Raw genomic sequence first — 17,634 nt, 5'->3', positions numbered from 1 at the left:
GCTAATATTAGGGGAAAAGGCTAATGAAGTATTATATTGCACTATTAAAGAACATTCACCAATTATAGGAAAACATTCCCAATTGGTTATGAAAAGTCCAGATGTTGGTTAAAGTACTGTTTTTGATTGTGGGTGAAACAAGTTTCAATTCCAGAGAAAGCACTTCAGATTTAAAAAAAAAAAAAAAAAAAAAAAAAAAAAAGCAGGGAAACCACATCAGAGGAGAAACATTTGCAATAAAAACTGATGGATATTTAACTTGGAAAAGATTCAGGGAATACATGCATTCTCTCTTCAAATATTTGAAAGTAATTCCAAGGCTTACAAAAAAATACTTGTCTGAACTAGGTGACCAACAAACTCAGAAAATGGTAAATAAATTATGGCACATCAAAATTTTGGACTACTAGAAACCAACTTTGAAGAATATCAGATGATGTGGGGAACTGTTCACAACATAAGAGGTAGTTCCAGAAATAGTGTATAAATAAAGCCAGAGTTCAGTTCCAATTTCAAATGTTAATAGTGATTAATTTTGTGATTAATTTAGTGGTTAATAGTGATTATTTCTGCAGGGTAGAAATATAGGTGAATTTCATTTTTATATCTCATACTTCCTAATGTTTCTACAATGAGCAAATATTTCTTTTATAAAAGTGAACAATATAATAAAAAATATGCTTAGGAGCTCCTCCCAAAAGAGAACAATAAAGAGCAGCAGCTATAGAAAGAGATTTCAGCTTAATAAACATTTTAAGTTTCTAAGAGTTGTCCAATAAAATGAATGGGTGTGGAAAACGGTGTTCATGACTGCAGACATCTTGACAAAGGCTAGATGTTGACCTAACTGGTACATCATAAAGAAGAATTAAGCAGAAGATGTTTTCAACTTTTACAATCTTTTTAAAAGAATCTATGATCCTTTAAATATAAAAATTAGGACAGGAGACACAAGAGTGGCAAACCAGCCTCTTTAAATAGTATGGTTAAACACAGAGATGATGTACAGAAAAACAGTAGCCCCACAGCAATTTTGACTTGAAAGAAGTTTAGGCTTTTATAGGTTTTTAGATGTGGGTATAACTTTTTCAATATTTAATTAGGAAGTGCCAATAAATCACAGATGATAAATAAATGTCTTTTTAAAAAATCTCAGAACTTAAGTAAGAAATAAGAAATAATTTTTAAATGCACTAGTTAAAACAATGTGGCTCACATCCTCAAGCTGCATTAAATTTATTTATGGATCCAATATGTTCAACCATTAAATTTCAGAAATGTCTTTTCGTCTCTTTGAAATTTAGTTGATGTCTCTGAATTACACACACTTTTCTATCAGTTTATACATACTAAGGAGCAAGATTCAAGTCATTGCCTACTTTTCTCTCACTATTGCTGAGAAGGCACTCTATTATGTATCCCAAAAAGACAAAAAGATTGCATTGCAGCTACATGAATCTGCTCGGTGATGCATGGAATGCAAGCTGATTGGTGCTGAGATGGATTCAGTGACTAAAGCTGAATAGCCTTGGGAGTTGGAATCTCTCAGCTCTAGTTAACTGAAACGTAAAGGAAATAATGGCAAATTGGTGTCTGGAACTGAGCATAAAGGAGAACCCCTGAAATAATTGGATGCCTCGACTTCGGAAAGAGAAACTTCTTAGAGATTGCTTTTTTCAGATAACCTTAGACACAGGGGTTTTTGTTTTTGTTCAGTTAACATTAAATGACTGCTATTGAATGATAAGTTCTCCCAGGAAAGTAGCACACTGAAACAGTTTATAGCATGAATTTTGTCTTAGTAAAAGTCTTTCTTCTGAAATTCAAAGTGGTGTGTGGCACTGATACGGGGAGCAGCTTACTGGGCTAGAGGAGTCAGGAGTTTGGGTTCTCATCATGGCTGTCACGGAACTCACAACAAAAGCCACCATTCAGTGTGACTGGGTCTGCCTTTATATTTTATCATTCCCTTATTAGACTGGTATGCCACCTTTGTGTTACATATGAGGTAACTAAATAACTTGCCTAAGTACTACCAATATCCTCGGACAGTTAATGGCACAGCTAGGTTTCAAATCCAGATTTGTCTCTTTCCAAAGTAATTACTTAACAGCCCTGCTACGCTCCTGTGTATACTGTGAACAAATTTCATTTTCTCCCTAGCTCTTAGATTCCTAGAGATGACAGTGGGAATTGATGGTCCTTTCTCAAGTCCATGAGAAACTGAGAACTAGTTTTTTTAATATTTATCACTATTTATTGATATTGATAAATATTTATCAATATTCATTCTATATAGCCCTTCATCTGCTAAACACCCCCTACACTTCTTTAATATACCTATTTCATACCCTTGGGACTCACTTATGAACTCCAATTATTTCTGCATTGGAATACTGTTGCCCCCTTCAATGTTCTTTGTGCTCACTAAGGTAGCTCTACCTCATTCAACACAGAAAACTTTCTCAAAGTCCTTTATATAAACTTACAATTTTTCTCCAGCCATCCTTAGTATAACATTCAATAATCTGTGTTGTTTTGGGAAAGTTACTCACAGTTCTAAGCCTTTGTTCCTCCATAGAACAAGACTAAGATATTTAAATAGAAGAATGTATGTAAATGAAAATCCTCAATAAGTATGTTTTATTACACAGATTATTGTTGACTTTGTTACTGATGTTATTTTTCTATCTATTATGAATACCTTGCATATGTCTTTTAAATCCATTAGTTCCTTTTTCTGTCCTGGCCATTTGCTTTCTGACAATTGTCTGTTTTCTCTCAGGATAGAACTACCGCTGACCACTAGCCCTCCCTTTATTCATTCTTCAACAGAGAAGTGCCCCTCTTCCAGAAGCTGTCCAGTTCCCCATCCAGAGTCAACAAGACCCTTTCTACCTGGCTTAGAATTACCAAACATGTGGAGATAATATGTTTCTTGGCTAAATGCCTCTATCTCTTCTATCTAAATTAGTTTTCAGAAGTGTTAGGACAGGTTTATGTTTGTTTTCTGTCTGATCGCTATATATCATCACTATATATTATCTATCTCAGTGGCATATATCTCTTGCCCATGTAACAAATATTTTTTGACTAATTAAAAAGACAGAAAAATAATAAGCAATCCTACCAAAAAAAAAAAAAAATGTTTAGGCAGTCAAAAAAGAAAGGAACACAATGACCTAAAGGCTCACAGTAGAATTCCAGGTAGGAGTCAGCTCCTGAGATGGGTCAAGGTCAATAGAAAAGAAAAGCACAGAGTAGAGACGTACCCTCATAACGGACTCATTAAACTAGAGCTGTTTTAGTTGCGGTAGCTGCAGATTTCAAATATGACTGTTTACTTGAAACTCTAATTTAGAAGAGGAGAGTTTACTGCCAAAACCTTCACTTTGTTTCTAATTACTTTTCCCATTTGTTTTGGTGATGAATTGGAGGAAAATACTTGGTAAGCATTTCTGGTGCCAAATAGTTGAACAACTTTCCATTGCTTAGAGCCATACATCACCCTACATACCTCCTTTGCTCATTAGCCCATGATATCCTGATTGTTCTTTTATAAAAACAGATAATCTGTGTAACATATTGCATATGTTTCTTTAATTCAGCCAAGTCATTATTCTCCACTGCTTAAAGCAAACAGAGAAAAAAAAATATATTTGTCCAAACTATTCAGAAAAAAAAAGGATTTTGAACTATATTCATGGTATGCAATAGAACTTCTAGCTCCTGTATTAGTGGATTATGTGTCAAAAAGTTAAAAATAGTATTCCATTGTGTATATATACCACATCTTCTTGATCCATTCATCTGTTGATGGACATCTAGGTTCTTTCCATAGTTTGGCTATTGTGGACATTGCTGCTATAAACATTCGGGTGCATGTGCCTGATATGAGGAAGTGGTGATGCAACATGGAGGCTTAAGTGGGTAGAAGAAGAATCAATGAAACAAGATGGGATTGGGAGGGAGACAAACCATAAGTGACTCTTAATCTCACAAAACAAACTGAGGGTTGCCGGGGGGAGGGGGCTTGGGAGAAGGGGGTGGGATTATGGACATTGGGGAGGGTATGTGATTTGGTGAGTGCTGTGAAGTGTGTAAACCTGGTGATTCACAGACCTGGGGATAAAAATATATGTATATAAAAAATATATGTTTATAAAAAATAAAAAATTAAAAAAAAAAAAAAAGTTAAAAATAAAGAAATGAATAAATAGCAAACACATTCTTTTAAGTTAATATTAATTTCCTAAATAGATGGCTTTTATTTGGGAAATATTGGTCTAAAAATTAATTTGAAATGTTGGTTTCAAATTCTAAAAGAAAAAAAAAATGCTCTTTATATAAAATGTCTCCCCAAAATGAGATGAAATGAGATTTGGGTAATTTATAGCTGTTTTCAGAAAGAGCACTATTTTGGGGTGCCTTGGTGGCTCAGTTAGTTAAGTGTCGACTCTAGATTTCTGCTCAGGTCATGATCTTGAGGTCATGAGACTGAGCCTCACATGGAGCCCTGCATGGGGCTCCATGCTCAGGAGGGAGTCTGCTTGAAATTCTCTTTCTCCCTCTCCCTCTACTCTGCCCACCTGCTCATGCACATCTACTCTCTCACTCTTTCTCTCAGATAAATAAAAAAATAAAATCTTTTTAAAATAAAGAGCACTATTTCATATATAACATTCCACAGTGAGAGTGAACATGGAAACTATAGCTTTTTAATTCCTTGGGTATTTGATGGCTGGATTAAAACCTTAAGTCAGGGCTACAGCTAGCATCCATCCTAGGAATAGGGCGGCTTCCTTCATCTCATCAGGAAGGCCTTGAGAAGTTTCTGGAGAATGTACTGAATGATGACAAAAGGTCTGGAAGGTATAAAATGACAGAGCTACGGGAGTCCATGGAGATTATCTCATAAAACCCCTTGTTTCACATGAGGGAAATGAGGTAAAGAAAAGGCACAGAACGTAATCTAGGAAGCAAATGCAATATTCTTCAAGTACTGGTTCTCATATGGCTCCTGCATTCCTGGGTATAAGTAGGAGATGTGAACATAGGGTGAGTGTCCAAGAATCTAACTACTGCTTTTATTAAGTCACAACTCACCATACACCAAACTAACCATGGCTGTCTCAGTCTGACATTCTAGGACCTCATTCTTTACACCTAGTCTAGCTTCTCCACAACCTAAATATCTCCTAATCATGAATTTTCCTCATTTGCAAACTGAAATTCCTTTATTAAAAATTTGTCCCCAAAATGCCATGCCATGGATTTAACTGCAGGAGTAATGGCTTAAACCAAAATCATTTTCACACATCTCTGATAGCCATCTCAAAACTCCATCATTTCTGCTCAATTGTTCAATGTACATTGCATTTATAGGCATCTGATTAATTTCTTCCTTTTACTTGGAATGCTGTTTTGGATAAGCAATAAATCTTCTTTATTAGGGGTCCTGGAAAACAGACAATTACAGTGAAAAGAACACATATATATTGAACAGAGAGGCCTGGTTGGAAGTCCAGATCTCACACTCCCTCATCCTGGGATATTGGGTAATTTGTGTAAACTCTCCAAGCTTCAACTTCCTGTAGTCATATCTACAAACAGGGATACAGTGAAATAGTATCATGTGTAAATAGCACCTGAGACACCCTATATCAGAGCCATAGGTCTTGTACAACCTTGGGCAAATTACGTAACATCTATTTGAAAATGGGAGTTAAAAGTTTCTAACTCAGGGCACCTGGGTGGTTCAGTGGGTTAAGCCTCTGCCTTCAGCTCAGGTCGTGATCTTGGGGTCCTGGGATCAAACCCCTCATTGGGCTCTCTGCTCAGTGGGGAGTCTGCTTCCCTCTCTCTCTTTGCCTGCCTCTCTGCCTACTTGTGATCTCTGTCTGTCAAATAAATAAGTTTCTAACTCATATATTTGGAGAAGGTAATTGGAGATAGTTGGTGTAAAATGGCTGACATTTATTACTACTCAATAAATGGTATTTATCATTATTATTACTTATGCCCATCATGTTCATGTATCCATTTTATTTATTAACATGTTCATTTATAAGAATTCAGAGACAAAACTTTGTTTTGAATTAGGGCTTCACATCTCAGCTGCAGAGAGAGACAGAATATGGTCAGTATTATGTGAACTTTGATAAAACTTCAAAGTGTGGAAACAGAATTCCCTTTCATAGCACAGACCAACAGCCTCACAAGTGCCTGCTTCATGAATATGTAGCACCTTCAGAAGCTAAATGCAAACCTCTTTTACTTATTCCAATAGAACAGCTTCACCAAAGGGGGATTGACTGATGAAAGGGTAAGGGTTGTCCTTGCTGATATGTGTGTAACTTTCTCCTAGGGTGCCCATAATCATCAGCTACATAGAGTTGCTCTATTTAATCATAAATTCCCATTCTTTGAAATTTGTTTATGAATAATACACAATAAAATTCACAGGTCACTTTTATTCCTGTCACTTACTTTGATTTACGCTCAACACTATTCCCTTTCTCTTCATTTATGATAAGCTTTGATGATGTCTTCTGTGGCTATTAAGATAGAGCATCCAAGTATACAGACTTGTGCTCATGTACTTAGTGCTAGGATTCCTCTTTATCTATAAAAGAAAGATGTGGCCCAAATGGAGTCAGTTTCAATAGAGGTCAGTTGTCTGTGTGGCAGCTGTACCTAGTGAAGCTTTTGAGTTATGAAACCACTGTCTTTAAAAATGAAATAAATAGGAGTGCTACTCTTTGCTTGCTGTTTCTCAAATTTATCCATGGTATCAATGACTAGTTTGCCAATGAAGATCATATTTAATAGAGTACAGGACAATATTATAATTGAGTATAATTGAGTACATTGACAATTTTATATGTGAAAGTTTATTACAGGGAAGAAAATTACTTTGGGGTTATATTTAATACTGTGTATATGTGTTTATAGAAAACTACTTACATATTGTCAAAAACATGACCTTTTTTGACATTATTGAATCCAAGTGACAAACAAAAATTTACTTTCATTGAGTGTGAAAAAATGCTGTATACTTTTGGTACCATCCTGCTTTCCCACCAACTGTACTCTCTTCTCCAACCATATGAGGCAAGGGGAGCACCCTGAATACCTGTGCTGTACAGGAATAGAGTGGGGCTCCCACTTGGCATTGCTGTGTGATCCTGGGCATCTCCCTGCTCTAATTTTCTCACTGGTAAGTAGTATCTATCTCATAAGACTGTTGTAAAGATTAGTTATTAAGGGACTTCATCAGGTAGAACACATTTATTTTAAACAGAGGAAGATGTTAGCATGGAATTTTTTTCACCCTACATTCCCAGATCTAAGTAAACCCTAGACAATAGAAGACTAGTTTCCTGGATTTGCAGAGAAACATCAATGGGACGTGCCTGGGGCTGTGGGCCTGGTGGTTCTTCTTCCTGGGGTGCGATGAATGCTATTACTGGGAAAAAAAGACATTATAATATTCATGATCCAGTACAGGATCTGTGTACACTTTTATGAGTGGATATGAAGCAATCGTGGAACTGGCCCATTAAATAGTGAAAAAAGAACAAACTCTCTGTAAGAACAGGAACAGTGGGAGGATAAAGGTTTCTTCAGGTTTCACAAGCCAAACACATACCCTCACCTCCCTCCCCTCCCCAGGCCCTCCTCAACATCATCAGCATCTGTCCAGAAGCTCCCATAAGAGAAGTGCTCTCTCTGTTTTACCTTATTCCTATCCCTCTTAATTTTCACTCCTCTGATCATTTCTGCATTTGTCTCTAAACTTTCTCTCCTATTTCTGGTCCCAAGGGATTACAAATGGGTGTCTGGCTTCCTGGTATTTATTCCTGAAATTTTTAGGGGTAGAGCTGGCACACATCCTCTCACTTTTCTTGCTTCTGTCTCCTCCAGTTAATCTTCTTGCAAAAGCAATCTGGCCCTGGGACCTTCAGCACTGCAGCTCTGCAGGCAAGAGGTGCTGGAGCCAGCATCCAGGTTCCTGCTTGCTCTACTCCCCTTCCAGTCTGTCCCAGAGGATGGCCCACATTTGACCATAAAAACCACTATTTTTTACAAAGTTCTGATACTAACAAAAATACACTAGCATTTTCAAAATAACCCAGCTGAAAAATAAAAACCACAGCTATACCATTGTTTTGAAGCATTTTTCCACACTTGTGGAATGCCATACTTCCAATACATATCTCTCAGCTCCAACTCTCAGTGTGTGCTCTGGTTCCACTGGGAACTGGCACACAATCTAGGACATTGTAAAACTTTGACACTATTATGGAATCTATAGAAGTCTACCATGTTAAAAAAAAAAAAGTCTAGGACATATTTAGGTCCTAGATTTTTTATAAATATAAATGAATAAGTACACCCAGGTGACTCAGTTGGTTAAGCATCTGACTTGAGGGTTCCTTTGTGGCTCAGTCATTTGGGTGTCTGTTGCTTCTAAAGTCCTTGAAATCTTCAGAACCAAAAGCCTCACCATAGACCTTGTTTTCAAGTTCTAAAGAGTTTGAGCAAGACCATAAGAAAAGAGGCAGAGAGTCTAGTTAAGTGTCAGACTTGGTTTCAGCTCAGCTCAGGTCAGGTTGTGAGTTGAGCTCCACACCAGGCTCTTTGCTCAGTGGGGAGTCTGCTTGAGGATTCTCTCCCTCTCCCTCTGCCTCACCCCTGCTCAAACAAATAAATAAATCTGGGGGAAAAAAAAGAAAGAAAGAAAAGAAAAGAACTGCCAAAACAATGGGCATTTTCTAGATATCTTTGCTACCATGGGCTAGTTTCTACCACTGTACTGTTCTAAATTTTTTTAATTATTTTTATTAACATATAATGTATTATTTTTCCCAGGGGTATAGCTCTGTGAATCATCAGGCTTAGATATTTCACACTCACCATAGCACATACCTTCCCCAATGTCCATAACCCAATCACCCTCTCCCTACCCCACCCTGGAAACCCTCAGTTTGTTTTGTGAGATTAAGAGTCTCTTATGGTTTGTCTCCCTCCCAGTCCCATCTTATTTCATTTTTTCCTTCCCTACACCCCTAAACCCCCATGCTGTACTGTTCTAATTCTAGAGCAAAAACCTCACAGAAAAGGAAACCAAGAGACTTACAGTAAGCCTTTTGAAGCCTTTTGCCTAATCTCCTACTATGGGTGATAAAGAACTTTTTTGAAAAGGATCTTGGGATTCCTACTCAAGAAAGAAGAGTGCCACTGTCTTTATGGTCCATTACACACAGCTATAGCCTTAACCTGTTAATTGTTGAACAACTGTGTTGCATATCTGCAATAGCCTTATGCTACCTACTGTCTTCTGACTTACCTCCTCTTGAGCTGCAATCAAACTTAAACTAAATACTCTAAATTTTTGTTAACTTAAATATTTTAAATTTTGGGAAATGTATAAAATAGTATTCATTTTCTCTATGCTTCCAATAAGAAGAAATTCAGAAATAGAGAAAGATGATAGGTAGGGGGATAGATATATAAATAGGTTGACAGATAGATAGATGGTATAGACATAAGAGGGAAGGTAAGACTATATGATTTGAGTAGAGCACTGTTTCTCAAACTAGAGTTCATCAGAACCCCTGGGGGACTTACTTAATACAGATGGCTGGAACCTGCCCAGAGGCTTGATGAAGTAGGCCTGGGGTAGAAAGGCAGATTTCCACTTCAAATAGTTCCCGTATGATGTCAATACCACTTACACCTTAATAACCACAGGGAATAGGATATACTCTCATTCCAAACCACAAATTATAGATGATTTATCACTGTGTAAGCCAATGTATAAAACACCTATGTTCAAACAAAACACCCATTAATTAACAAACTGTGAGCAGCCTGATCAGCATGATGAAGTAAGACAGACACTGGGGCCAGTACCAATACCCTTGGAGAGCTGCTTCTAGCCCTCTCTCTGAAGGAGGCCCTCTCTCCTTTCAATCTTCTGAACCAAAAGCCCCACCACAGATCATGTTTTCAAGTTCTAAAGAGTTTTAGCAAGACCATAAGAAAACAGGCTGTCCAAGACAGGTGCTATTAGTATGTAGGCTAACAGCTCAGCACTAGGAAGAGGAAAGCAGAGAAAACTTGGTTTTACCAGGGCTCACTTTCCTCTTCTTTCTCTAATCTGTTGTTCTCACCTTTATTGTTCCACAACTACTTTTTTATTCTTTTCTCCTCTCATCTCCTTACATGTTAAATACCTACAGATCAAATGAAATTAAGTGATGTATAAAATAAAATTACACTTGACAAATTAGCCAATTTAAATCAATTCATAATCACTACAGTATGACACCAATATCTAAACTATGTTTCCCCATCTAGAAGATAGTATATTAAAGCAGATTTTGGTTTTATGGCTAGTATCATAAGCACCCACATATTTATTAAATATCCTGTGATGATTTCTCTTGGGGAAGGAACGGTAATTTTGTCCGATTCCCAGATCTCATATAATCTCTTTGTATCTGATCCACTGTCAAGGCCAAGGCAAAAGCCAAGCCTAGAATTTTCCAGATCTGCTAAGTATTCAATCATCATGAACATTAGGGTGCCAGCACAGTATTTCTGGATGCTTCTAGACAATCTAGAAAGCAGAACAGTAAGGTAACCCCAAGAGTTCACTCTCCCGTCATAGGACTGCTGCGTAATTGCCTCCCTTTCACTATGTGCAGAAAGAGTGAGTATGATGGAGCATCCCTATCAGGATTATATCATATTATAGGCAAAACAGAATTTTCAGACTAACTAAGGTCACTAATCAAAAGCGAGATTATGTAGGCTTGACTTAACTAGGTGGGTCTGGATCCAGAGATCAGAAGCAGAGAAAGTCAGAGATTCAAAGCTTCAGAAACATTCTCCTGTCTCTGAAGGAGCACATGACTGTTCTGTGAAGAAGGCTACATGGCAGGTGACAGAAGATGGCTGGTAAGACCTGATAAGGGCCCTCAGGTGACAATCAGCCAAGAAACAGGGACCTTAGCCCTACAACTGGAAGGAAGTGAATTCTGCCAACAAGATAAATGATCTTGCAAGAGGGCCTGACCTCAGGTGAGATTACAGTCCCAAAGACACTTGATTGTAGCTATAGGGAACACTGAGAAAGAACCCAGCCATGTCTGATCAACAAAACTATAAACTGATAAATGAGTATTGCTATAAGGCACTAAGTCTGTGTAATTTGTTAGGCAGTAATAGAAAACAAATGTAGACAATAAAAGGTTATTTTTTTTTAATTGGTACAAACCAGTGTGCCTAAACCCTTGTTTTTATTCTATTCCCTTCTTCTTCTTGTTGTTCTCAACTATAGTAGAAATGTCCTGTTTAAAATGGAGTGGTTTTTAAACGAAAATCACTATGAAAAGTTTTTACCTAGATGACTTTCTGGTGGAAAATCTGAAAGTTGAGAATACAGGAAACTACTGACTAGGTCTGCCCCATATATTGCTGGTTGCTTAATAATGCAGCCCCTCGCTCTTTAAATGCCAGTGTTCCCAAGCTATTACAGTAACAAAAAACCTATCCCAGATTTAGCAAGGCCCCATAGAGAAGAACCATACCTCTGAGAACAACTGACTGAGCACCATGTATGTGGGCTCTTATAACCTCATCCCTTTCTAGTTATCCTCTCTGGGAACTCAATTATCTTTTATTCCCTGAATACATGGAGTATGTCCCTGTCTCTGAACCTGTTCTCATTTCATTTCCTACACTCTGAATTCTTCTCCATCCTCTCCAATCCCAAACCCTTTCTCCCTTACCTACACACACACACACACACACACACACACACAGACATAGGCACTGCTGCGTTCAGAGCAAATGATCCTTTTATGGGGCACCTAGCTGGCTCAGTCAAACATCAGACTCTTGGTTTTGGCTCTGTTCATAATCTCAGGGTCATGAGATCGAGCCCTGAATCGGGCTTCATGCTCAACACAGTCTGCTTGTGATTCTCTCTCTCCCCCTTCCCCTCCCCCTGCTCATCTGCTTAATTAATTAAATCTTTAAAAAAATCAAATTAATAAAGCACCCAGCAGCTTCTTGAGGTCTCAGAACCTCATGTCCTTGGTGCACTCAGATGGATGAACATATTGTCTCTCAACCTTTAGTCCATTTTGTGCTTTCAATAACACTGGCATAGGGATATTGTTTTTTGTGTACTTCTGTTACATCTCCTACTATCCTTTAAAAGTAGTTCCTACAGCAACAGATATTTACTGAATTACTGAATACTGCATAAAAGTGTAAGTAACATGATTTATTTTAGCTTCTATTCAGATAGTAAAATTTCAGAAATTATCCCCATGAACAAACTCATACTCCCAACCTCCCTAAGGACGACATATCTGAAGATTAGCCTTCTCTGCCATGAATCGTCCAGTTCTTTCTACTATGCAAGGGAAATTATGTGTAATCTCTGCCATTGATTGTTCTCCCCAGTGGGGTTAAGGCTAAATCAATCTAGAAAGTAGATCTACTTTGTAGCCAAGTGCACCATGATGTTGTTTTTAAACAATTCTCTAGAACTCACTTAGTAATGTGATAAGACCACACAGTTTGGCACTTCAATATCTCTGGAGATAATTCAGTTTGAGGAACCACAATCATAATTTCTTCCCAGCCTAGAATGATTCATAGTGGCCATGAGCTAACAAGGCAATGAAGGAAGAATGAAAGCCTGTGCCTCCCCTATTGACTCACACATTGAAATAAAAGTTAGCAAAGTAGTATTAATTGTCCCTTTTCTCCAATTATGATTCTCTGATTTAATGGTTCCCACTTGAGATCAGGCTCTGAAATCAGTATTTTCAACATTGATTGAGCAGGAACCATGGAGATAACAGTAGTTTTCTATAACAATGACATTTTACAGGCAAGGGAATTTACCAAGAATTAATGGAAAAAAATTAAACTAAATCCTTACCTCATACAAAAGATGAAAACAATTTCTATAGATATAGATGATAGATATAGATATAGATCATTAAACCTAATTTAAAAAATCAAACAGGAAAAATATAAGGACATTTCTGAGGTTCAAATAAATTTCTTTATAGGCATAAAGAAATGGAATAAGTGACAAATAACTGCATCAAAATATAATATTGAAAAATATTATTTTTTCACACAAATTTTTTCACAAAAATTCACACAAGAAATATAAAAACTAAAGAGAAAATACTTTATGAAATGATTACAATATATCATAAAGGTTTACTATTATCAATATTTTGTCCTTTAAAAATCAATAAGAACATCAAAACCCTAATGGAAACATGAATAAAAGCCAGAAACAGCCATTTCAGAGTAAAATAAATAGAAGTGAATACTAGACTTGAGAAAATTGGTCATCTTCATTAACAACCAAAGGACTGCAAATACAACTCCTCATCTTGTGATGAGATGTGATATGATATGGCAAAAGTTTAAACATTAATAATAATTAAATATTCAATAATAGCAAGAATGTAGCAGAACCAAACGCTTATACTCAGTTAGTGAAACTGAACATTGTTAACCTCCTTCCTTTAAAGCAATCTGTCATTGTGTTTTAGGAGTCTTAGTGTGTAAGATAATTTAGTCCAATAATTCCATTACTAGCAATATAGTCTGGAAGATAATAAGACGTGGTAAAAATGTTCATGACATACTGCTTTTAAAACACATAACCAAAGCCATGCTCTCAATTCTATTATATAATATATGATATATATTTATTTATACAAATAAATTATATATTTAAGTTTACATATATTGGTTTATATATATGTAAACAGAACAGGAAACATGCCAAAATGTTAACTATATCTCTGGTCTGTGGGATTTAATTTTGCATTTTTCCAAGTTTTCTATATGAGTATGTAAGTAATTTCATAATGAGAACAGCACAGAAGTCTTATTGAATGGAATAAAAAAATCATATAATTGATTACACTTGATCCAATAGACTTCCACTGAGTTCTTTCCGTGTACCATGCCAGGTGCAATCTCTAAGGATTAAAGAACCCATGTCTGTTGAAACTCATGGACCAATAAAGGAAATAAACTTGTTTGAAAGTAGTCATTTTAACAAGGTATGGTATGATAATGAGTATGGAGCTGACATAGTGATAAAGCAAGATATCAGTGGGAATGGAAGAAATGACACCTTAGTTACAGACATTATAAGAAATGAGCAACCATGGTCTGTATATCAAAAACAGCCTAAATGACTTCACATTAAAGCCCTCAGCCTAGTTCAGAATGAAAGACTAAAGAGCTACTAAAGTGTTTTTAATTTTAAAAGATCACCAATATTGACATTTCAGTGCCTACATTGTTCTAGTGGTCTCAGTGATATTCTTCTGCTCAATGAAGTAGAAATCTGGGTTATAAGAGAATGATTTCCCTTTGGAATGAAAAAAAATTGATCAGCAAAGATTTTTTTTCCTAATATTTCTTAAAAATTCTGTTATACAGTTGGTATAGCAAATCAGTCTTGCCAGAGAAAGAGAGATGCATTGGGCAAGATGAGAGAGTACAGAGTAGAGAAAGAGAGGGGAATCAGCTATTTGGAGGATTAAAAAAAAAAAAAAAAAAAAAAAAGACAACCAAAATCTACTGTGAAGCAGAAAGTAAGGTCAAAGCAATGCATTGACAATTCATGTAGACAGTCTTTTAGTTAAATGATAAGAAAGTTGAAAAAACACATTCTGGTGGCCTTTTGGATTGGAGCCAATTGGAGGAAGAGGGTGAGAGCTAGGATGACCCTGAGTTTTCTGGCATGAGTTGATAACAATGACAACATCAAATTGCAAAATATATTTTGTATTTGTTAACCCTTGTATCCAGACTTCTAAGTTCTACAGTATCCATTGACTGATGGTATGATACCACAAACATGTTTGTAATAGCCCCTTTTGAAAGCAAGCACTAACCAGACTTAAGACAGAAAATCAGCCTGGGTAAACCTATGTTTCGAAAATAAGTGAATATACATTTTTCCCAAAGAATTATCTAATTACAAAACTTGCTTTATGCTCACTTGTAGAAAGCCAGGAAGAGTTACATCTCTGGGATGTAACCATCATCCTGAAATGGACTTCCTCTTAACCCATTAAAGGTTCAGAGATTTGCCTTCATAGAGAGCAACTATTTTTGTAAATCAGGAGGTTCAGACAACTCACAGCTGGATCAGCTACAGCATTTCTCCCTAGCCACACTGGTAGGAAATGTGGGCTTTCAGACACCCGTAACTACCCAGCAAAAAAATGTATGCACTGTCACACTCACTTGGGCTGACTGTTTTTGAGTTCATCTGTTCAAACAGCAAGTTGCCAACCCCCAAACTGCTTAGAGCCCAGTCATAGGGCAAGGATGGAAGCTGTATCGAGATTGCATTGACATCTTATGAAATGCAAGGACTCTATTTTCTGTAGCAGGAGGCTCTTTTACCCTGGCAACACCGAAGTTATAAGTGCTCTTGTTTTCTTGATGACTTACTTCATCTCTTTGTACTCAGATCCAACATATGGGCCATCCCAAATATCCAGAATTTTTGCTTTATTTTAAGCAAAAATGTATATATAAACCTATTAACGAACGTTATGTATTAATGACCTGCATTCCATAACTTTTCTATTGATCAAATCAATCCATGTCTAATCATTTTATCCTCATTTGGTCTCTCAGTTGATTTTATTTGGGGAAGTGACTGGTTCTTACATCATCATGTGTACCAATTAGTCTTATTCATACTACCCAAAGTAGTGGTATTTTAAGAGACTGTTACCTGATGTATTTTTTTTCCAAGAACTGCTTCCATAATTTCCCACCCCAGTGAGCCCTGATGCTAACAGAAGAAAGGATAAAATATAAATAGATTACAAGGAAATCAAAACATTAACAATGAACTGTCTAAAAAGTTATCTACTAGCACCTGTTATTCTGACAATTAAAGGAAATAAATAGCATAGAAAGGACACTAGTCCTATGAAAATGAAATGTATTTTCCCATTTGTAGAAGAATAAAGTTCCACCAAGGAACCCTGGCTTGAAACTAAACACAGTTTTCAATTTTAAAATCTCTGATAAATACAAGTATCCACCAAAGATTCATCACCACAGAGATGCCTTCTTGAGTTTCAGAGGCTGTACATTTGATTTCTTTCCAAACAGCTAATAGAGAAGGTCTAATAAAAGATTATATCACATTGTGTGAAGTAATAGAGAAATAATAATGTCATGTCCTCCTAACCTCTCTGATAATGAAAGTCAGCCCTCTATTTTTTCCCTTGTGCTAAGACCAAACTAACACAACTACATTTGGCTTATCAACAGCTTGATGGGCTGATCTCATATGTGGAAAAGTACTTTCTTCTAGAGGAAACAGCTATTCAATTAGAGTTTAAAGTTTAATATTTACAGTTAGATTGGCTTAAGGAAGTTAATTTAAAATGGAAAATCTTAAATATAAAATAAAGTCTAAAGTTAAGCAAACCATCTAAGGGAAGTTACCAAAAGTCATCAAGACAGAGAAGTACAGCTAATTAGAAGCACCACTAATCAATGCCAAAATAATCTCTCCTTCTCCCTCCCTTCATGTCCTCACCCTAGGCCAAAAGAAAGCTGGTATGTGATTCCTTACATCCATAAGTCCAGTTTCAAAAGATGTATTTCAAATTGGCATAGTCCTACTGATCCAAACAAGCTCTTACTAACTCGGATGTCTATTGGTCTTATAACCTAAGTTTAGATTTGTTTATAAGTAGACCAAATAGCCCTAAGCATCCAGGGCCAAAGTAGATTCAGGCTGCGGCAAGTACAAGAAAGCCCCCTTGGATGAGGTCTCTATTATAGCCATCCCAATCTCCAAACTTCCTCTTTACCTAGGCCAGCCTCTAAGAAATATAAAATCAATTAAGCCAGGAGGCCATTAGACTAGGTGGCTCCCTTGTCTTGTAGCCTACATAAGTATACCAAAACCTAAGCCTGTAAATCCTTCAAGGTTAAGAAATCTAAATCTAAGAAAAACCAACCAGAAATTGCCAACTAGGCTTTTCCAGATAAGCCAAATGCTTAAGCTAGAGACAATCTTGCTTTGCTTCCTTCCGCATCGTCTTAACCAAAGTCTTCCCTTGAGTTCCTGTCAGTAGAGTGCTCCTAACCACATCTGGTTTAACACTGCCTGATTCAACAGATTTTTCTTCAAATATACTCTTAAAATTTTTAAATGCCTCAATTTATCTTTTAATGGAACCTGAAAGAGATGAGAGATCCTAAGAGTACAAACTAAAGAACTTTTAGGATTTAATTCTTTCTGTCAGTACTACAAGAACTTAACTGACAAGCATAAAATAATATTCAATACTAAATTAGTTTCTCTAACTCTTCTTTGTTCTTGAATGTCTTTTTCCAAAACCACAAAGAGAAAGCAAAAGCAAAAGAAATATTAAGCTATTTAAATATGGGAATCCCTTAAATATCTTTCAGTCAGATTCATATGGGATTTTTGAATGGTAAATATAATGTGTTTAGTGGGGTATAGGGGGAGAATAAAGTTTTACATGAGGAAAGTCAATCAGAAAGTAATTCTTTTGTCAATCAGAGAGT

The 17,634-nt window shown here is 36.5% G+C and overlaps 1 protein-coding gene across 2 annotated transcripts in view; it reads right to left on the bottom strand.

The window, feature by feature from the left end:
• The window catches only part of PXDNL (peroxidasin like), a 520,865-nt gene that overhangs the window by 356,613 nt on the left and 146,618 nt on the right, over nt 1-17,634 (bottom strand). The window lies entirely within an intron of this gene.

Source organism: Mustela lutreola, chromosome 3, assembly GCF_030435805.1.
Source record: "Mustela lutreola isolate mMusLut2 chromosome 3, mMusLut2.pri, whole genome shotgun sequence".
NCBI classification, from domain to species: domain Eukaryota; kingdom Metazoa; phylum Chordata; class Mammalia; order Carnivora; family Mustelidae; genus Mustela; species Mustela lutreola.
Note: the sequence above shows the minus strand (reverse complement) of the source record. Positions and strands in the feature narration are given on the sequence as shown.